Source organism: Lepidochelys kempii, chromosome 3, assembly GCF_965140265.1.
Source record: "Lepidochelys kempii isolate rLepKem1 chromosome 3, rLepKem1.hap2, whole genome shotgun sequence".
Taxonomy (NCBI): Eukaryota; Metazoa; Chordata; order Testudines; family Cheloniidae; genus Lepidochelys; species Lepidochelys kempii.
The window spans coordinates 7,479,895-7,502,753 of record NC_133258.1 but is presented as its reverse complement, the minus strand read 5'-3'; the positions used below and the strand labels follow the sequence as shown (position 1 = coordinate 7,502,753).

General features: G+C 45.1%; 1 protein-coding gene across 5 annotated transcripts in view; it reads right to left on the bottom strand.

The window, feature by feature from the left end:
* The window catches only part of EXTL3 (exostosin like glycosyltransferase 3), a 223,548-nt gene that overhangs the window by 181,856 nt on the left and 18,833 nt on the right, over positions 1-22,859 (bottom strand). For 2 of the 5 annotated variants that reach the window (XM_073335628.1, XM_073335631.1), the window contains exon 1: positions 10,604-10,835. The exons of the other annotated variants lie outside the window; for them this stretch is intronic. The gene's annotated coding sequence lies outside the window, so the exon portion shown is untranslated. Of the gene's footprint in view, positions 1-10,603; positions 10,836-22,859 lie in introns of those variants that run through there. 5 annotated transcript variants of the gene reach the window in all.

Here is a 22,859-nt window from a genome sequence, read left to right as displayed (position 1 = left end):
TTTAGTGAAAAGCTTTCAGCTACCCATCACCTCCAACTAGATTTCATATCTAAATACAACTGTCCTTTCCAAACACCTCCACACAGGGACTTGGTACTGTTTCTCAGGGCCATTAACTAAAAATAGAGAGCCAAGAGACCTTAGACACAAGTAATAAGTACCCAAGTGCAACAGAGGAAACAATTAGTGTGTGTTAAATATTATTTCTAATAATTTTCAAGTTATTAATAATATGCATGTAAACTTGGCGTGTCATCCAAGGATCTGAAAGCACTTTACAAACATTGACTAAACTCCAAGCTCTCCTGTAAAATAAAGAGGCATGATACCCTCTTTACACATTCATCGAAAGCAGAATTTTCAGACAACTTGCCAAAGGTTACACAGAATGTCAGTGACAGACTGAAATCGTATCTGAGCAGTGGTTCTCAAAGTTTTCTACTGGTGACCCCTTTCACATAGCAAGCCTCTGAGTGCGACCCCCCCTTATCAATTAAAAACACTTGTAAATATATTTACCACCATTATAAATGCTGGAGGTGAAGCAGGATTTGGGATAGAGGCAGACAGCTCGCAACCCCCAGTTTGAGAACCCCTGTATTTGAGCATGTCAAATCCTAGTGCTCACTAGACAACATTCCTACACGCTGTCCCCTAGTCTGTTCCTCCTCATCATCCATTTTATTACATCGCTGGTGCTATTTGATAAACTACGATTTCTTTCCTGCATCACCTGGCAGACCATTCTTATTTTCTTCCACGTTTTTTTGTTGTTTCTTGATGAACTGTTGGGAACTATTGGGAAAAGGTTTCTGAAAAGCCAACTGTCAGCTACCCCAGTAATTATTTGCACTGGAAAGTTGCCATTCTCTCTGGCTGGTTTTCCGATAGCTGGATAGTCCTCAGTCCCTACATTAAGATTCAGATACACAAGTTGTGAGGGGGTGATGCATTTACAAGCTCCCAAGGCTTGCCAGAAGAGGTGCCTAAGGAAATGAATAACTACTTGTCCTAAATAATAGATGGCTTTTTTTCATGGTTGCACAGGGGACCACTATCTTCATTAATATTGGAAAATAACGTTGGCCCAGATCACTGTAGCACATTACTGCATTCTGAAAGTCAGCCTTTCCAGTCAATTGGCTCTCTCTACTGCACTACATCATGCGGCTGGCCACCCTATTCCTCAGTGGGAACCATGAACAAATCCAGCGTTCAAACCGGTGTTACATTTTTTTCAGAAGCTGGGCAAAAGTAGTTTCTTACCTGTTAATTACTTCTATATATGCCTAGAGCAGAGGTGGGCAAACTTTCTGGCCCGAGGGCCACATTGGCATTGCAAAACTATATGGAGGGCCGGGTAAGGAAGGCTGTGCCTCCCCAAACAGCCTGGCCCCCACCCCCTATCTGCCCCCTCCCACTTCCCGCCCCCGACAGCCCCCCTCAGAATCCCTGACCCAGCCAACCCCCCCGCCCCTTGTCCCCTGACCGCCCCCTCCCGGGACCCCCGCCCCTAACTGCCCCCCTGGAACCCCACCCCCTATCCGACCGCCCCCTTCTCCCTGTCCCCTGACTGCCCCGACCCCTATGCACACCCCCGACAGGCCCCCTGGGACTCCCACACTTAACCAACCCCCCCATTCCCCATCCTCTGACTACCACCCCCAAAACCTCCGCCCCATCCAACCGCTCCCTGTCCCCTGACTGCCCTCCCAAACGCCTGACCCATCCAACCCCCCCGCGCCTTGTCCCCTGACTGCCCCAACCCCTATCCACACCCTTGCCCCCTGACAGGCCCCCCGGGACTCCCATGCGCTATTCAACCCCCCCGACCCATTCCCTGACCGCCCCCCCCAAAAACCTCCGCCCCATCCAACCGCCCCCTGCTCCCTGTCTGCCCCTTGGGACCCCCCCACCCCCTTACCATGCCAGAGCCAGCCACACCGCTCGCAGGAGTGTCGGGCCAGAGCGCTGAGGCTGTGGGGGAGGAGCCGGGGGCGAGCCTCCCCAGCCGGGAGCTCAGAAGCCGGGCAGGATAGTCCCGCGGGCCGTAGTTTGCCCACCTCTGGCCTAGAGGGAGCGGTAGGAGCCTACTGACATAGTTCAAAGCAACTGCCCATCACTGTTTGTGCACACAGATCCTAAACCCCACGCACACGGCGAAGCGCCGCACACACAAAAATTTGCACAGAAGCACAATTTGCACAGAAATTTTTTTGCACACATGGCCTGTCAAAAATTGGAGGGAACATTGATGTCCATGTATTCCCCCTCTGTGGTCCCTCAAGAGCACCCACTCCAGGCTTCTCAATTACCACCTCTGCTGGGTAGAGGGACACATCTCTCCTTCCTGTCCTGACTGGGGTTTTTCCAAGCTGCACAGTTCCCTGCTTACACTGTGATATTCCCAGCAAACCAGAATGTCCAAATAGGCCGGTGTCTGCATTTTACATTCTCTTTGAAGGCTATACACAGCTGTAATTACCAGCAGTTATAAGTTAACACATAGCTCTTGATAAGCAAGCACATTTATTTTTAAGGCCAAAGCATTACAGAGAAAACATATTAACAGTGATAAAAGAACCTACACGCACACTAATAAGCTTACCTGAGATCATCCCAACTCCAACAAGGGCTCTCATAGGAGTCAGTCTTTCATACCCCACTGAAGGGTTTTTCTGTGGTTATAAGTTCGTAATAGCCTCATATCATAACTAGCACCCCCCAAGTCTTTCCTTTATTACATGTTGCGCCTTTGATGTTCAGATTCCCTGAACTGATCATCAGCAGATAATGGTCTCCTCCTCAGAGCGTAGCTTCAAAAGGTTGGGGTTTTGCATAATCAGGGGTGGGGAATTTGCATTCACCTCCTCCCATAGATTCCTCAGGAAACCCACTTTACACATATTGTCCCAAAAGACCATTCTTGTCTGCAACATTGTTCAGTACAGTCGTTTGATCATCCAGGCTCACAATAATACGTAACCTTTACATTTAATACAATGGACGCCAAAGATACTTAAACTTAACTTCAATACGGTTTTCCAAGATTACTGCAGGAAATTCCCATGCCTGTCACACCTACTTTCAGCAGATGGACACGAAAACACCAGTGCTTTCACATCAACAACAACTCTTTATATGCTTTAAGGAGGGCTCTTGGCTCTCAAGCTCCATCAGTTTACTGGCTGTCTTAGTGCTTTTAGGCTATAGGGTTCGTTTTCTTTTGTTAGCTAACATTTTCCAGAGTTCACCTGCTAGTCAGCAGTTTCCACTCCACTCCCTCATAGTGCATATGGCACACAACAGGTAAGACAGCAGAAATGCCCAACATCAGTTCCCACCAAATAAGCTCAGATAGTAATTAAATACCCACATGCAATAGCTCTGCAACTCTACCAGGCCCAAAGGTCAACACCAGAGAGAAAGGTAAATAGGTTTTATTTCAAAACACTCCTGTCTAACATTTATACACTGGAGCGAAGGCATATACTACTCCTGGGGGTATTCTGCACCACTGCAAGATGCAGAATTCCCTGCTTTCCCCGCAGAATTTCTGGCCGCCACTGTGGGCCGCTGGACCCTGCAGAGCCCAGCTTGCAGTGAGCAGAGCACCCAGCCTGGCTGGGCTCAAGGTTGCACAGTCTTTGATGTCTTTGATCCTCATTCTCCCAGGGAAGGGAGAGGGTCTGGGAGACCCAGCCAGATATGTGAAAGGATGAGGAAGGGCACAGCCACACTATACCACGTCCCCCGGCGGGACAGTAAAGAAGTTGGGGGGAGCAAAAGATCTGGGGGTGCTGGTGTGTGGGCTGGGGGCTGCCCAACGCCTGGGCTCTGTGGTGACGGGGGTCCCCACGGCTGGGCTCTGTGGGGAAGGAGGATGCTGGGGTCTGGGCTGGAGGGTGCCCCACAGCTGGGCTCTGGGAGTACAGGTGTTTGGGCTCTGGGGGCCTTCACAGCCCCCTCCAGTACCCCCCAACTTAAACTGGGCTGTTATAGGGGTTCCTTGAACTCTCTACTCCTGGGGAAATGTTTTTTGCTGTTGTCTGTATTGTTGACATACTTGTTGACAGGTATTTTGAAATAAATTACCAAAATAATTGAAACTGGAGAGAGTATATTGTATTATTATGACACATAAAATATGCAGAATTTGGCAGAATTTTAAAATATTGTGCACAGATTTTAAAAAAAAAAAACCTGCGGAGAATTCCCCCAGGAGTAATATACACAAAAGCCTCTCTTGTGCTCTGTTTCATTCCATTGATTGTACTTCTGACGTATGGGGGTGTGTCTTCCAGTTCATAACTGGGGCATACTAATGAGAAAGTGGGATGGAAGCTAGACCTGCCATTACTCATACTGTTTTTATTCTGCACTGAAACAGAGGGCTCCAGTCCACGAAGCACAATACCAAACCTGTATCTTTCACCAATTTGACTGCGACTTGTGGATGCTCAACACTTCTTAAAATCAGGCCCAGGTCTCTCAAATCTCCAAGTTGAGAGCACACTTTTGGACATTTTGGCAGAGATAACCTTCCTAAAAATTGATTAATAGATGATGGTTTTATTGGCATATATTTGAGAAGACCACATAACTTCCAAATGGCATAAATCAACTGGTAGAGCACATAGACAGGCAAATACATAATGAGAAGAGAGTCTGTCCTACAGGATCAGGTCAGAGCAAGCACCTGAGGAAACAAAATGATATATGCATTGAAATGAACTGCAGGCTACCTGTACTGCTAGCACATCCAAGACCAAAACCACCAGGAAGGGTTCCGGGGATATATGTGAAACAGACAGTTCAGAATAAAAACTCTGTACTTATTATGAAATATAATTGTTCCATGGAAGACCAAAGGGCCACAACTGACTAGCAATGCTGCTTTCTTAACCGTAATAAAGGGCAGGGAAACACTGTATTTCACTCAGCTTTAACCAGTAAGAGAGAGAGGTCAGTTTCACTTTGAGGACTTATTGATCATGTCAGTACAACTCTGAGAATTGGGATTGCTGGTTATCTACAAAAAGAAAAGGAGTACTTGTGGCACCTTATCTACAGTTAGCTGCAAAAGCCAGCAGAGGGAGCACAACATCTAGGCAGATGTTATATAAATACTGGATATTTTAAACTTTGTTCTCAAATAAGTGTTGGATTTTAAAAATTGAGATATTGGAATCTATAGGACATTCCCTACAAAATTATAGCAATTTGAAAGCAAGTCAAATATTAGGCTTAAACTACTCAATATCCCTTCAACATTTTCAGAGGTAAATCCATTTGCAATAGATTAGTCAGGCCACTAAACCTCTCTGGCTGGCAACAGACTTCAATTAACTAATAGCAACAATTTATCAAAATGGAATTTCAATTTGCACTTCGCAATTGGCACCGTGTCTGCTGTGAAATAACATCAGTTTACCTGGTCAGCCAGCACTCAGCGCTTTTTATTCCTACACAGTTTGGGGATTGATTATCTGTAAGCAGCAGAGCTGTACATGCTGCTGCTTTTACCCATCCTAACAAACCCCAGAACTCATTGGCTTTGCACCTGTTTTCCAAACAACATCTAACTCATTTGTGTGACAAGCAGCAGTGTGAAGCTGAGCTGCAAAAGCCAAACTCAATCATGGCAACCACCATGAAACAGCAGTATAAAATCACAACTAAACACTATGTGCTCTTCAACATTTAGAAAGGACTGCATGTGTGCATGCATGTATGTTGCTTTCCCAGTCAAATAAGCAAGTGTAAAATATACCCAGAAAGCAAATTACATGCAACTGTCCTGCAATTCATTTACATCACAGTAGCACCCAAAGACTCCAGTCAGGGTCAGCACTCCATCCTATAAGGATCTGTCCAAACACATCTACTAGAATTCTTTTAGGGGTCAACAAGCATGTGGACAAGGGTGATCCAGTGGATATAGTGTAATTAGATTTTCAGAAAGCCTTTGGTAAGGTCCCTCACCAAAGCTCATAAGCAAAGGAAGCTGTCATGGGATAAGAGGGAAGGTCCTCTCCTGTATCAGTAACTGGTTAAAGATAGGAAACAAAGGGTAGGAATAAATGGTAAGTTTTCAGAATGGAGAGAGGTAAATAGTGGTATTGCCAGTGGTGGGACCAGTACTATTCAACATATTAATAAATAATCTTGAAAAACGGGTGAACAGTGAGGTGGCAAAATTTGCAGATGATACAAAACCACTCAAACGAGTTAAGTCCAAAGTAGGCTGTGAAGAGTTACAAAGGGATCTCACAAAACTACGTGGGTGGGCAACAAAATGGCAGGTGAAATTCAAATATTGATAAATGCAAAGTAATGCACATTGGAAAGCACTATCCCAACTATACATATAAAATGATGGGGTCTAAATTAGCTGTTATCACTCAAGAATGAGATCTTGGAATCATTGTGGATAGCTCTCTGAAAACATCCACTCAGTGTGCAGCAGCAGTCAAAAAAGCAAACAGAATGTTGGGAATCATTAGGAAAGGGATAGATAATAAGACAGAAAGTATCATATTGCCTCTATATAAATCCATGGTACACCCATATCTTGAATACTGCATGCAGATCTGGTCGCCCCATCTCAAAAGAGATATTAGAATTGGAAAACGTTCAGAAAAGGGCAACAAAAATGATTAGGGGGATGGAACTGCTTCCATATGAGGAGAGATTAATAAAACTGGGATTTTTCATCTCGGAAAAGAGATGACTAAGGGGGGAGATGATAGAGGTTTATAAAATCATGGCTGATGTGAAGAAAGTAAATAAGGAAGTGTTATTTACTCCTTCTCATAACAGAAGAACTAGGGATCACCAAATGAAATTAACAGGCAGCAGGTTTAAAACAAGCAAAAGGAAGTATTTCTTCACACAACACACAGTGAGCCTGTGGGACTCTTTGCTAGAGGATGTTGTGAAGGCCAAGACCATAACAAGGTCCACCAATGGCTATTACCCAAGATGGGCAGGGATGGTGTCCCTAGCCCCTGTTTGCCAGAAGCTGGGAATGGGTGATAGGGGAAGGATCACTTGATGATTACCTGTTATTATGAGTAAGGGAATGCAGAAAGATGGTGGTGGGCATCAAGAGCAAGGAGACAGGGCTCAAACGCTACAATGGTAACCATGGTATAAGAATCTATATAGAATAGAATGAGACTGGCACCAGAGAGCACTTGGGAAAGGAACAGACAGACAATTAGCAAAGAGTAAAAGGCTCAAAGTTGTGAAATGCAGAGTCTGATGATATCACTGGTTCCCTGAGCCTGAAAGGGTCAGGTTGGGGTGGGAGGTAGCGTGGTCCCTGAACTGCATTTCCACCCATGCTGCTGCTGCCCCTAGAGCTTGCCAAGCAAAGGCCTCATTGCCCAACATTCAATTCATTGTGTTCACTGTCCTGGAGAGTCATACTTAAAAGAATTCCAGCAATAGCAAAACTCCGATTCCCCACCCCATTTTAGTAGCTCAAAGACACTCCTTCCTTTTTATTTTTTGTTGTGTGAATGAGCCCTGTGGGTCAAGACAACTCAAGAGATCACTCTGTTTCCCTTTAGCTTGTGCATTTGGTTATTCCACTCCACCTCTATGACACAGACTCCCACATGCAAAACAAAAATTCTTAACATTCTCCCCCTTCCAAAGTTAGGCTGTTTCAGAAAATTATTTTGAACATCTCTTTTGCAATGAGATATTGGTAAGTTCAAATCAAGGACCGTCTTGCACAATAGTTCAGCTGCCAGAAGAATTTGGCTGTTCTCTGCTGAACTCAAGGCAGTCAATTACCCCAGTTCCAGGCTCTCTAACACTGAGCTGAACCGATGTAAACTCTAGCTCTTGGCGTGAAGAACGGAAGAGGAGAGACACAGCAGAGCCTTAACTGAATACTGATAAAGCTGCATGTAGTGATGGGACTGTCAAACTCTTTATCAGTGTTTTTTTAAAAAAAAAGAGGAACACTCTAAATTTCCTCCTCCAGCAGATTTAATACCAAGATAAATTAACCACTACTCCCACTCAGAAATACTTTGTAAATACAACATCCCGCATTTTTGTGCCTTTGCGTATCAGAATAGTTAAGACTCATTCATTTAATATTGATTTTACCAAACAGGGAAAATAGCCTATGATTACCCAGTAATGAACAAACACTGACAGTGTATAAAAACCATGGCCCCTGCCCTGAGAACCTGACAGTCTTAAAGAGACTTGCAACACAAATCCACAAACCAAAATATATTGTTGATGATTCTGTCTCAGGCCCCAGTCTTGTAAATGCTTACACAAACACCCTTTTTCACATGTGCGTACAGGTGTGCAAAATCAGGTCCTTAAAACAGATTTTTTTTTTTAAAGGGGAGAGCAACAGCAATGCAGGATAGCAAGTTATTTAGATCTCTTGACACACACACACAGTTACTAGATTTACCCAAAAAGGAAATTTTAGAGCTGAGATACCTTACTGAGATATGTAAGTACATACTGTACCAGCAGTGTTGAAAAAGATTCAGATGGCACTAACCAGATCTTTGAATTTTAGCATACACAAAAACAAGACACTTTTTTTGTTGTTGTTTCTGGTCATAATTTTAGAGAAACAAGCAGTTCTGGAAGGTATGGTTTTGTTCCTCAGCTGTTTGGCCTGGTCTCGCTGTTCCATGATGACATAACTTGGCTAGCAGTTTCCCCAATGGTACCAGTTTCCCCAACTGAGACCTTGAGGATGTAGCCAATTTCCAATCCTTACTATTCAACTATGCAGGCATCTGAGTTGCCACAGTTGGTTAGGGCCAGAGTAACTAGCCAACAGCAACACATGAGCACTGCACCAGTAAGATTCATGGATTAAGTCAAGACTACCAGTGGTATTATGTTATAATATGAAGTATACAATCTCCTAAAGCCCTTGTATAGGGAGAAGGATTAGGGGGATGGACAAATTCTCCTATGAAGAGAAATTAAAAAGATTGGGATTACGTACCTTAGATAGGAAATGTGAGATGGGATATGCTAAAAAGCATATAACATAAGAAACGGTCTAGAGAAGAAAAGGAGTACTTATGGCACCTTAGAGACTAACCAATTTATTTGAGCATAAGAGGAGGTATTTTTTCATATTCTCTGTGTATAAATAAAGTCTGCTGCAGTTTCCACGGCATGCATCCGATGAAGTGAGCTGTAGCTCACGAAAGCTCATGCTCAAATAAATTGGTTAGTCTCTAAGGTGCCACAAGTACTCCTTTTCTTTTTAAGAATATGACTATCCAGAATTATAAATGTTATTGCAAACAAAATCTCTGGAAGGGATATTAAACCTCATGTTTTAGGTCTTAAACCAATCTCTATTAGAGATCAGAATATAACCTAACATTGGGGGCAGATTATCCCACATATACCCACTGGAGGTTAACAACGCCTTCCTCTGCAACAGCTGGCACTGGCCTCTGTCAGGATATTGGACTACATGGATCTCAGGTCTGGTCCAGTCTGGCAATACCTACGTTCCTGTCTTCTTATAGGCACATTTTTTTAATTTAAAAATAAACCTATAAAAGTAACAGGGAGATGCCTATGAGTACCAGTCACAAAAGCTGGATGCACCAGTAGAAGGAGCAAAGGCTAGTAATCAGAGTGCCATCCAGCAGAAACCAGTGCACTGCACAACTGAGTCCAGCACACAGGGAGATGACGTACTTGGAGACACAAAACGCAGAAGACCCAAAGCACATCACAGTCTTGGTCCATCCACCTCCTCAATCCCACCCCCATCAGAACCCTGAGCGCTGGCAGAGCCCCCAACCCTTCCACAGCAGGACTCCCCAATTAGTTCTGATGCAGGACCCCCATCCCTATTGGGTTCCCCAGGCCCGATACTGCCTCTCCTCCCACATACGAAGGTCCTTGGTATGACTACAGCTCCTACCCATGAGAGCCTGAACCCCTGCCCCCCACACACACACACACGGGCCCCCCAACAGGGTCACTGACCCCGATCCCCACACACAACAATACACGTCCCCGTCCATCAGGCTCCCTAACCCTGATCACCCACCCACCTCCATGCACCCCCCCATCAAGGTGCTGGACACCTCCACCACCACCACGCACGCACCCACCCCATCAGGGTCCCTGACCCCCTCCCCCCCACGTGACCCCCCTTCAGGGTCCCTGACCCCCTCCCCCACACGTGACCCCCCTTCAGGGTCCCTGACCCCCCCCCCACCCGTGCTGCTTCCACAAACACATCCACACATGCCCTTCCCCTGCAAGCGTCCCTGACCCCGACACGCACCCCTCCCCCATCACGGTGTTTGCCCCCCCCCCGCGCTCACACCCCCCCATCCCTATTGCCCCGCCCTCCCAGCAGGGCCCTGGTGCTGCCCCGCCCTCCAACGACGCCCCCCAAGACTGTACCACTCGGCGGCGGCGGCCAACCCATCTCCAAGCTCTTGGCTGCCCCCCCCCCCCATTGGCCCCTCAGGCTCCCCCCATCCCCATCGGCTCCTATCCCAGGCTAACAGGACACAGTCGCTTTGCACCGCATGCCTCCCCCCTCCCCAGTACATGGTATGATCCTTCCTACCTCCTGCGCCTCCACGCAGCCCTCCTCTGGGAGGCGCCGTCCTGGGCTTCACCCCGCCGCCGCCGCCGCCCTCGGACGGGGGGGGGGAGCCGTAGCTGCGGCCTTCGCCTCCGTCCGTTCGAGCCTGCTCCCCCCCCCCCCCCGGTCCAGGCACAGTTGGTTTGTTCCAAGAAGCCGGCCGGTCTCCTCCACCTCCCCTAAACCGCAGGATCACACACGTCTTCGGCCATTTCCGATCGCGGAGCGGAAATTAACGACACTAGCCGAGGCCGTACGGAAGTAGCCGAAGCGGTGGAGGAAAATACCGACAGGAGCAGGGGGGCCCCACGCGCAGGAGGACGCGGGTCTATTCCGGAAACTGACGAAAACTGTCGAAGTTCCCAAGCGTTCCTCAGCCCCTTGTGGAGGGGGAGGGATGGCAGGAGGAGCAGCGGCGGCGGCGGATACCCTCACTGCGCAGCCGCAGTGGGTGGCGGCGCCCAAGTCCCTTCCCAGCCAGGGGACCCGCCTCACAGCCAGACGCTGCCCCCTCCCCCACCACTGCCCCCGGCCCTCCTCGTGACCCTGCCCCCCAAGAGCCCCATCCCCCCTCATCACCGCCCCTGCTCCCACCCCCCCGCCTGTCTGCTCCCCTGCCCACCCCAGGGCTCCCCCTTGGGGTTCCTCAGGAGCCAGGCTGGGGCGGGGGGGGGGGGCTTCTGGCCCTCCCCTGCCCCGGTCAACAGCCCCTGCGTTTTCTACTGGGGGCTGCCCCGCTGCCAGCCCCAGTCCCTGGCAGATGAATGGACTAAAAGGCCCCGCCCGGGGAGGACAGAGAAGTTGATCTTTCTACCACGACGACGACTGAAGTTCTCGTGTGGTCGCCCCAGGGCCCGAGAAACCGAGATTCCCACCCAATAGCAGGGAACGTACAGTGACCCCCACGCCCCCAGGTTCCTCTGGGGGGGGCATTAGCATTCCCTAATCATGTAGGTGCTATTACTCGCCCCCTGCCATCTGGGCTGATACTGGGGATGGAAGCGGGGACCTCCAGAGCTAAACATCACGCCTTGCTATAGTCTGAGCTCCAGAGCCAGGCCCCTACACAGACTTACTCTGTGGATCAGGCACGGACCAGGATGCTTAGCACACTCACTGCCTGGTGGATTATGGTCAGGCGGACAACCTCCCTTCCACCCCCCCCCCCAATTTTACCCTTCAAACATTGACCTAAAGCATCAGTGCCATGATTACTGCATAGAAGGGTTGCCAACTTTCTTCTCACACAAAACCCAACACCCTTGCCCCCCCCATCCTCCAATGCCACACCCATGCCCCACCCCTTCACGGCCCCACCCCTACTCACTCCATCCCGCCATCTCTTGCTCTCCCCACTCCCGCTCATTTTCACCCAGCTGGCTCAGGGAGCTGGGAGGCGGGAGGTGCGCGCTCTGGGGCAGAGCCAGGGATGAGGGGTTTGGGGTGCAGGAGGGGGCTCCAGGCTAGGGGGTGCAGCTGAGGGATTCGGAGTACGGGAGGGGGCTCTGGGCTGCGGCAGGGGGTTGGGGTGTGGGAGGAGGTATGGGCTCTGGGCTGGGGGTGCAGGTTCAGGGGTGTGGCCAGAAATTAGGTGTTCAGGGTGTGGGAGGGGGCTCTGGGCTGGGGCAGGGTGTTGGGGAATGGGGGGGTGCGAGGGCTCTGGCTGGGGGTGCAGACTGGGTTGGAGCTGGGAATGAGGGGTTTGGAGGGCAGGAGGGGGATAAGGACTGGAGCAGGAGGTTGGGGCACAGGGAGGAGTGAGGGCTCCGGCTGGGGGGTGCAGGCTCTGGGGTGGGAAACCTTTTTTCTGTCATGGGCCATTGACCCACAGAAAAAAAAATCAATCATGGGCCACTCACTCACCAGGGAGGTGTGGAGGCTCAGGGCTTTCCCCCCCGGCAATGGGGCGAGTTGGTTAAGGAGCAATTCTTAACCAACAAGGATCCATTCTGAGATTTCTGTCCTAAGTCATTCAGTCACCATGCACTTCTGTAACACTTTACAAAATGATGGTCATGTGCCATCACTGGTCTACATCATGAATGGTGTTCCAGACTTCTGGGGAGGTTATCACATGTTGCAGTATCCCATGAAGGATGGTCTTGTTGCATCATTAAAAAGGATGTAATGAAAAACACTGCAACAGCCCTGGACTGTCTGCAAACCCTACTTGCAAGATCTAAAGCACACCACTGGACTCATCTTCACTAGCAAGCTAGGTTGTGTTAAGCTTCAGCCAGAAGGAGTCATGTTAACATGATGTTAAACATACCTTTACAGACACTGTAAATAAGGACATGTCATGTTTAACACAACAGCAGGTTGTGGGTAAACCTTATTAAAAATCAGGATAATCGTGCAAATTTTAGGATAGGTGGCAATCCTTCAGGAGGATGAAAACAGAGCACAGGGGTTGGGGAATAAGAGACAGAATGTTGAGGGGGGGACTAAAGATGGAATCCACCTTTTATGCAAGAAGGGTTTGCAAAACTAGGTTATGCCTGTCTGTACAGAGATTCAGTACTTTTTTTTTTTTTTTTACAGGCCTCATGCATTTAAATATTAATTACATATTATAGAATATACCTTTGGTGTCTCTTGAAAGGCTCTCACACCCATTGGAATCAAATCTCTCACCCCAGAACATATACATTGACAGATCTGTTCAGAAAGGGACGCTTGATCATATTGTAAAAGATTAGGGTTTTACCTGTTCAAAAGGGTAGGCTGACAACTGCAGTTAGCAAATTTCTAACCGTAACACAATGGAAATCTCTTGGAGTCCTAACAACAGGACACAGAAATTATTCATTGAAAATGTATAATCTGAAGAGGGTAGGCCCAATTTTCCACTGCCTTGCACTTTTATAGTCATTTACATGTGCGCAAAATGGTGGTAAAATGCAATCAAATCAAATTCTCCATTCATGCCAATAGTACTGTTTTACACTCACTTTCCACCAGTGTAAACAACTACACCAGGTGGAAGGCTCACTATTGGTTATGTGGTATGAAGTTCATTCTCACGAATGGGGAGCATGCTGCACAGAGGAAGGGACAGAAGACGTATTGCAGGTTTAAAAGTTCTCGGAAATTGTACATCATCACATTTTCCAGAAAGAAGACAACAGATGATGACAGCATTACAAGTTACCTAGACAAGATGTCACCCAGGCTAATGAACACACCCACACATCCTCTCTTGGGCACATACACACCCTTTTGTCTGTACGCACTCTTTCCCACCACCTTTACCCTATTCTTAAGCATATCCACCACAGCATTTGCAATATACTTACCGTTTTTAAAACAAGAGTTGTTCAGTGACTGTACAGCATGTAAAATTTTGAATACACTTTGCAAAACTTGTATGCAGTATCTGAAACTTTTTCAAACAGTTAATGAATACAAGAGGTTCAAAGTAAGCTTCCAAAAGAGGATTACACCTTTATATGAACGTACATTTTTACCCTGTATAAGTGATATTATCCATCGTGCTTCAAAGCAGAGGCCATCCACTAACTGGCTGGAGAAGGAAGAAATTTCCCCTCTAATCTGTTTAGTTCATAACTGTCCAAAACCAAAGATTATAGCATAGTCCATTGAATGATCTGGTACAGCAATTCTTCCATACTTACCATGCTTTTGGAACTCCCCTCTTCCCACTCTGTGAAGCTAGGCAGCTTCAAAGTGCCTTACAAAAATAATCAATCCATCCCCAGGACGTCTCTGTGACTTAGGTAGATGCTACTAGCATTTTACAAAAGGAGAAACTGAGGCAGAGAGATTTCTCAAGCCCACAGAGGGAGGATGTGACAGAGCAGGGATCAGAAGGCAGGAGTTTATTATTTGTATTGCCGCAACAGCTAGGGGCCCCAGTCGTGGGCCAGGTCCCCATTGTGTGAGGCGCTGTACAGACAAAACGAAAAGTGATCCCTGCCCCAACGATTTTACAATCTGGCTCTCAATGCTATGCTATGCTATGCTCAGTTCATGCTTCTCTCTCATGAAATTCCCTCACTGATAACAATCCTTTCTGGACTTAGCAGAGAAGGAAAAAGAAGTGGAGAACTGATCTCCCAAGCCCCTGAAGAAACAGTGAGCTTTCAGGAAAAGCAGGCAGCTTGGCAAATCTCTCCTTTCCTTCATTAAGTTCTGCCAAGATTATTATGTACATTTCAGTTAGGGAAGAGCAGCTCTGGTTTAGTTCTCTTATCATTTTTATCCCTATTAAGACATCAGTACTTCCAATCCATCCGGAGGGAACTCTCTGCTCTGACCTCCCCCACAGTGCAGAGCTGCTGCTCATCTGCCTCACGCATAGGGAAAGGACATCAGCACCATTTCAAGTACACCTCTCTAATAAAGATAGTGGCATGGTGACGTATCCCCAGCTCTCACTCCTTTCCACTTTCACAGCTATTGGTTTCATTCCCTTTCCCCAGCAGTATTCACAAGATTTCACCTCAAAACTGTATGCAATTGGGTGAAGGGTTCCATCAGTGATTAAAAAAAAAGGGGGTTAAAATTCAGTGCAGGGGTCCTATTAGCACCTTTTCTAACCTAAAACAAATCTTTTGATCTTGCTAATTGTTTTTGTTTGTTTGTTTAAACCTAAAGCTACCTTTGTGCTGGGAACCTTTCTCGTCTGCCTGGAAGTGAACCTGGGATTGAGAGTTGCAGTTTCTGATGGGATGATCCCCCTCTCCTTTCTTGTATTCCAACTCCATCCATTTTACCTCTCTGCCTTTCCCATGGCCAGATCTCTCCCATCTCATTTACTTCTAAGCATTTCTCACATCTAACGTACTGGTGTTTCCTCCCCACTGGAAAGCACATCAAGTTACTCTGAGTGGCTATTTAGAAGATCTGAAACAGGCCAGTGCTACAGATTCTTGGCACTATCCCACAGCCTGAGATGAACCCTGAAAAGCATCTGTCGCTCTCCAAGGCAGCAGCAATCAAAGTTTTCACCCCCTTCCTCCACTACAATAGCCATTATGTTGGTCTCTTTCCTATCATTTTAATTGATTCTGTGTTTTTAAAACTTGCCTTCTTTCAGAAGAGATAGCACCCAGGCCGTGACCATTTGTGCGTATTAAAAGATCTCATGGTATGTTTGCAGGTAGCTGTCTTAACCGCAGTTTGTGGTATTGGATCTCTCAGTCTTCAGCCAGGCTGCTCAGTACTTGCATAGGAAGCCTCTAAAGAAAACCCAGGGTGCTGCAGGAAACGATAAGGGAACTAAATAGGTAATATGCATCCCTCAATCATTACAGAAACCAGTGCCTCAGCATGATGCTCGGGAGCACTGTGCTGCTGAACTCTGGATCCTGCTGAGAACCTGAATATTTCTGGCCATTAAGAATCCCTTGGCACTCTTCACAAAAAAGAAGTGTTAATCTGGTGTCCTGACCAAATTCTAATTGAGGTAATTACATTCTATTGAAATTCCCATGGCAGTTGTTAAGGGATACGGGTTTTTCTTTACTTCATTCTGTGTGGTGGCGCAGTATGCACGATCGGAACAGCTGCCAGGTTTTGCAGAATATGAACCACCATTTCAGTGGTTGATGAAGGGATCCCCTGGTCAGGAAAGGTACCATATAAAGTTAAGTATTTTAACAGCACAAAGTCATCACTGCCCAAAAAAACAACACAGTAAGGTCCAGAGGGCAGGGAAACACCGAATGACAATATCTATACCATGCTGGAAAAAGTAAATATAAAAAGTCGTTGGAAATTGGAACGTCTCAGAGCCACAGGTGTAATGGAATGCAGTCTTTTCCCTCCCAGCTTCCAATTCAGACTTATGGCCTCACCCAACACAGAGCTTGGGCTGCAATCCAAAGAGCGAGGAAGTGGAATTGTAAATGAGGCACATGGGAATCCTGATCAAGTCCACAAAACATGGAATGTTTACAAGACATGAAAGTTTTTGCTAACACTCTTAGATGCTAAAGAATACTGCCGGTTAGTAAAGATGGGTGGAGAAGAGAAATAAATGTTCCTTGTTAACAGAAAGAAAAGGAGGACTTGTGGCACCTTAGAGACTAACCAATTTATTAGAGCATAAGCTTTCGTGAGCTACAGCTCACTTCTTCAGATGCATATCGTGGAAACTGCAGCAGGCTTTATATATACACAGAGAATATGAAACAATACCTATTCCCACCCCACTGTCCTGCTGGTAATAGCTTATCTAAAGTGATTTCCAGCACAAATCCAGGTTTTCTCACCCTCCACCCCCCCACACAAATTCACTCTCCTGCTGGTGATAGCCCATCCAAAGTGATAACTCTTTACACAATGTGCATGACAATTAAGCTGGGCTATTTCCTGCATAAATCCAGGTTCTCACATCCCCCCCACCCCCATACACACACAAACTCACTCTCCTGCTGTTAACAGAGACACCGATATGCAGTGAAGCTTCTGTCTCCTACTGTATCTGGTGATTTGAAGATGGAAAATCAAGAGATAATAGTCTGGAAAGAAGGTTTTACTTTAAAGCTAAATACTGAGGGTCACAGGAAAAGTATATCACATCACATTGTCGCACAAGTCATTAACAATTAATATTACATTGTACATAACTCCAATAAGCTACTTTATTATGTTGTATTTACATAACTCCACTGAGATAGTATCTTAATGAGAGCCACAATGCTTAAAAGGTTTCAGAGTAACAGCCGTGTTAGTCTGTATTCGCAAAAAGAAAAGGAGTACTTGTGGCACCTTAGAGACTAACCAATTTATTAGAGCATAAGCTTTCGTGATGAAGTGAGCTGTAGCTCACGAAAGCTTATGCTCTAATAAATTGGTTAGTCTCTAAGGTGCCACAAGTACTCCTTTTCTTAATGCTTAAAAGGGTAATTTTCATACTGAAGCAATTAAATACGCAAAAAGGGATTAGAAGGGTGGTCAGAAGTAAGCCGTGAGGGACGAGATGTCTCAGGAGATTGGTAATGTAATATAGATCTTTTCTCCTGTGCCCCAGGTCACTAGCAACTGAAAGTTGTTACCACCTGACCATTGTATGGTGGCCTTTCTAGTAAACAAATATACCCGATCACAACTGGCCACCTCATGGCAGTCTCAGAGAAGCTAAATGACTGACTGTCACTAGACCATGAAGACTGAACTACTTCTCACTCCCAGATATGGACCCTCTACTATGCCCACCCAGGTCTTACTGGGAGGAAATGGTTTGTGGTGGATTTGAGCACACCGTGCCTCTTCTGTGGATAGTGGCCTTCAGAGCTCTCAGTCCAAAAAAATCTTTCACCAAGCACCAAAAATTCACTCAAACTCCATTATAAAGAACAACAAAAGCTTTCATACTGTAGTACACCTGGGAATATCAGCAAACACTCCTGAAGTGGTACTGCGACAGCAGCAAGGAGCAACCTACCCTTGCAAAGCTTTGATTTGAGGGGGTTAAGTGCCCAAACTGGGCTGGCACTGCAGAACGCTGAGGCTGCCTTTTGGAGCAGTAAAAGAGAAGGAACAATGCATGGGGCTAATTCGCTTCAGTGAGCCCACCGCTCTAAGGGCCTGCTCTATCTCTTCGAGTTCCCTTGAATTCTGTGTGTCAATGCAGGTCAGACCTCTCCTTTCCTTTCCTCCCTCAAAACACACACTTTGTAGCTTTCCAGAGATACCCTTGAAGGAATGTCCATAGGGGACCATCAGAGTAACTCCCCAACCCCCAAACTCTACCCTACCGCAGATGGCTAAGTTATAAATACAGAGGCATTTGGTAACTGTTGGTAGGAAAGAGCAGCCCAGCTTTTTTTCAACTCATTCAAGCTGTTTGTTCAACTTAAAGCACTGCTGTCTAATGCAGTTCAGGCAAGAAGCCAACGTTCATTTTATTTTGACATATTGTTACCAAGTTATTCTGTAGTATTTAACACGATTTATAGTGACTGAAAACTGCTAATTTAGGCCCCCAATCCAGCAGAGCACACATGTAATGTAAAGCATGGGAGTAATCCCCCTGAAGTCAATGCTTTGTTGGAGTGGGCCACAAGACCCAATGTTGTGAGGTTGCAAACACCTCAAATTCCATTGAAGTCAGTGAAATTTGAGGACCATCAGCACCTTGCAGGACTGAAGGGTTCTCTACTGCAGGGGCTCCCAAATGGTGGGCCACGACACAGACCCAGGTAGTCCGCTGGCGCAACTGCAGTCTCCAGTCAAGATCTTAGTAAACCTTTAACTCCACGTGACTCGTGTAATCTAAGTAAAAGCTAAATAAATGTAATGTTTTGAGCTGTATATGTCAGAGTATAGAAAAAATGGATTTGTTTTAAAGAAACAAGCTGCAATATGTCAAGTTTAAGTCTCGTGAGTACAATAGTGCGTTTCACTGCAAGGTAACCTAGCAACACAGACACAGTCCTCCATTTACAACAGTAAAAAACAGCAAGCAGTATTTCAATCTGACATGGATCGATTTATTTTTCAAGAACAAGAAGGGTGCACTAGTGGAGAAGATAATGAAAGTCCCAGTCCTGGACCATCTGCAGCTACACAAAATGAGCCAGCCAGAAAAAGAAAGTGGTAAGAAAATATGATAATATGTACTTGATGTCTGGATTCTCCTTTACCGGATCGGATGAGTACCCATTGCCTTAGTGTGTTATAACTGTCATTTTATATTTTTATTTACAATATTTTATTCTTTTCTCATTAGAAAACAATAGGGTTGGGTCTTTACTTACACAGCACAGAAATTCAGATTTTACACTAAAAAAATAAAACAATGTTGGACAACTATTTTGTTTTAAAATCAACACCATGTTATTTAACAATTTTGTTAATGTTGTGTTGCTTATTGTTCAGTTTTATACATTTGTACATTTATACACGGTGTTTTCTCTGTTTGACCACCACATTTTGCTCTCTCAACATATTTGTAAAGTGCAGTTTTACGAAAACTGTTTGGTTTGAAAGATCTTGAAGTATTTCTTTGCGTGCATATTGCTAGGTATTCCATCATTACAATTGTTTACATTAAAATGTAAAGGAAAAATTTACGTTGTTTATTTACAGTGTTACGCTTTATACGTATGTAAACATTCAAATTAATAATTTTCCTCAAGAAGTGCTAATAGTGGGCCACAATACCTATTGCAGCTGGGAAAAAAGTTTGGGAACCCTCCTGCTCTCGTGGACAAAAGACTGGATCTACGATTCAGCCATGACCCTAAGAACCCCTCAATGCCAACTGGCAAGGCAGGTACAAGAATATCCAGACCTTAGTCTGTACGATCTTATTCACCAAAGAATATCATGTGAAGTCTCAAACAAAAGCTGGTCGTTAACATTGTTATGAAACCTATGGAGATATTAGCTAAGGAGGTACATATCTATACTGAAAGTAAGTTCCTAAAGTCTGTATCGAGGCAGAGTTGACAAAAAGGTGTATTCACCTGTCTCTCTGTTGACATGTAAATTAAACATTGTAAGTAGGACTGTCGATTAATTGCAATGACTCACACGATTAACTCAAAAAAATTAATCGCGATTAAAAAAATGTAATTGCACTGTTAAACAGATTACAAATTGAAATTTATTAAATATTTTTGATGTTTTTCTACATTTTCAAATATATCTATTTCAGTTACAACACAGAATAAAAAGTGGACAGTGCTCACTTTATATTATTTTTATTACAAATATTTGCTCTGTAAAAATGATAAAAGAAATAGTATTTTTCAATTCTCCTCATACAAGTACTGTAGTGCAAACTCTTTATCACAACAGTGCAACTTACAAATGTAGAATTATGTACAAAAAAACCCTGCACTCAAAAACAATGTAAAACTTTAGAGGCTACAAGTCCATTCTGTCCTACTTCTTGTTCAGCCAATCACTAAGAGAAACAAGTTTGTTTACATTTATGGGAAATAATGCTGCTCACTTCTTAATTACAATGTCACCTGAAAGCAAGAATAGGCGGTCACATGGCACTGTTGTAGCTGGCGTCGCAAGATATTTACGTGCCAGATGTGCTAAAGATTCGTATCATCGTTCCAGAGGACATGCTTCCATGCTGATGACGCTTGTTAAAAAAATGTGTTAATTACATTTGTGACTGAACCCCTTGAGAAAGAATTGTATGTCTTCTGCTCTGTTTTACCCACATTCTGCCATATATTTCATGTTATAGCTGTTTCAGATGATGACCCAGCACATGTTGTTCGTTTTAAGAACACTTTCACTGCAAATTTGACAAAATGCAAAGAAGATACCAATGTGAAATTTCTAAAAGATAGCTACAGCACTCGACCCAAGGTTTAAGAATCTGAAGTGCTGTCCAAAATCTGAGAGGGCCGAGGTATGGAGCATGTTTTCAGAAGTCTTAAAAGAGCAACAGTCTGATGCAAAAACTACAGAACCCAAACCACAAAAACAAAAATCAACCTTCTGCTGGTGGCATCTGACTCAGATGATGAAAACGAACATGCATCAGTCCGCACTGCTTTGGATCATTATTGAGCAGAACCTGTCATCAGCATGGACGCATGTCCTCTGGAATGGTGGTTGAAGCATCAAGGGACATATGAATCTTTAACACATCTGGCATGCAAATATCTTGCGATGCTGGCTACAATAGTCCTATGTGAATGCCTGTTCTCACTTTCAGGTGACACTGTAAACAAGAATCAGGCAGCATTATCTTCTGCACAAGTAAACAAACTTGTTCATCTGAACAAGAAGTAGGACTGAGTGGACTTGTAGGCTCTAAACTTTTACATTGTTTTATTTTTGAATGTAGGGGGGTTTTGCACATAATTCTACATTTGTAAGATCAACTTTCATGATAAAGACACTGCACTACAGTACTTGTATTAGGTGAATTGAAAAATACTATTTCTTTTGTTTTTTACAGTGCAAATATTTGTAATCAAAATAATAATATAAAGTGGGCACTGTCCACTTCGTATTCTGTGTTGTAACTGAAATCAATATATTTGAAAATGTAGAAAACATCCAAAAATATTTAAATAAAGGGTATTCTATTATTGTTTAATCATGTGACTAAGAAAATTAATCGCGATTAATTTTGTTAATTGTTTGACAGCCCTAATTGTAAGCTGATACAATGGAAACCCCACTTACATACAAAATCAACGGGGGAATGTGAAATAAGCACTCTGGAGAATAAGCTAAGGGAAGTTATCTAGGGCCAAATATAAAGAAAAGGCAAGGAAGACACCCCTTTATCCTGCATGTAGGAAGTAAACAGAGAGTGCATTTATAGTCATGAAAACAGGATCTCAAACAGGCTTGGTGGAAAACACTGCAGAAGATATGTGAGGTGATATAAATGTACTCAGACTGGAGGTTAACCTGTTATGGTTAATCTCTAGAAAGCAAGTTAGAATTTTGTTTTATATTAGCATCCTATTAGGCACTCAGGCATTCTCAGAATACCAGACATTACAGTACTTCTGGGAAAGGTGCAAGCCTGCCCCAGCTGGGGTGACCCTGCCTCCACCAGCATGACATAGTCATGCTGCTCGGGGAAACAGATGCCATTTTTAAGAGTGCACCGCTTTGCCACTGCCGGCATGAACTTGCACGCAAGGGCATGCTGGCGGGGGCAGGGCAGCATGCTCTTCAAAAAGGCATCCCCCCATCGGATAGTAGACAAAACCACATCCAGTTTTGTCTTGAGTACAAGACAGGGGGCAAACCCTAGAAAAGCAGAACTGTCCAATTTGATACCGGATGAGTGGCTTGCCTATTTTAAACCTGCTGTTTCTATTATCTTTACTCTCTATTTCTTAAAACTTTGGTAATAAACTTATGGATGGTGTTTTCACTATAAATATAGCTGAGTGCTGTGGTATTAAGCTGAGTGCTGATCCTGAGTCGTATCACACAAGCTGGGATATACACTATTCCCTTAGGGGCAGCAGACCTGGTATTTCTGCAAGTGTTCAGTAGAGAAGGGGTTGGACGCTACAGGTGAACACTTCAAAAGGGCTCGGGGATTGGGGGGCACCGACTGTTAACCTACAAGGCAAAGTAAGGGCTGGCACAGCACAGAGGAGAGTGTCTGGGTGGCTCGCAGGCTGGTGGCATCAAGGAGCTGACATCCAATTAAGCACAAGCAGGACTCCCTTGCCCTGGAGACAGAGGGATAACAAGGTGATTCACAGTCCTTGGTACCCCAAGAACCAACACATCAGGAGACATAGGTTCAACATCTTGCTCAGTT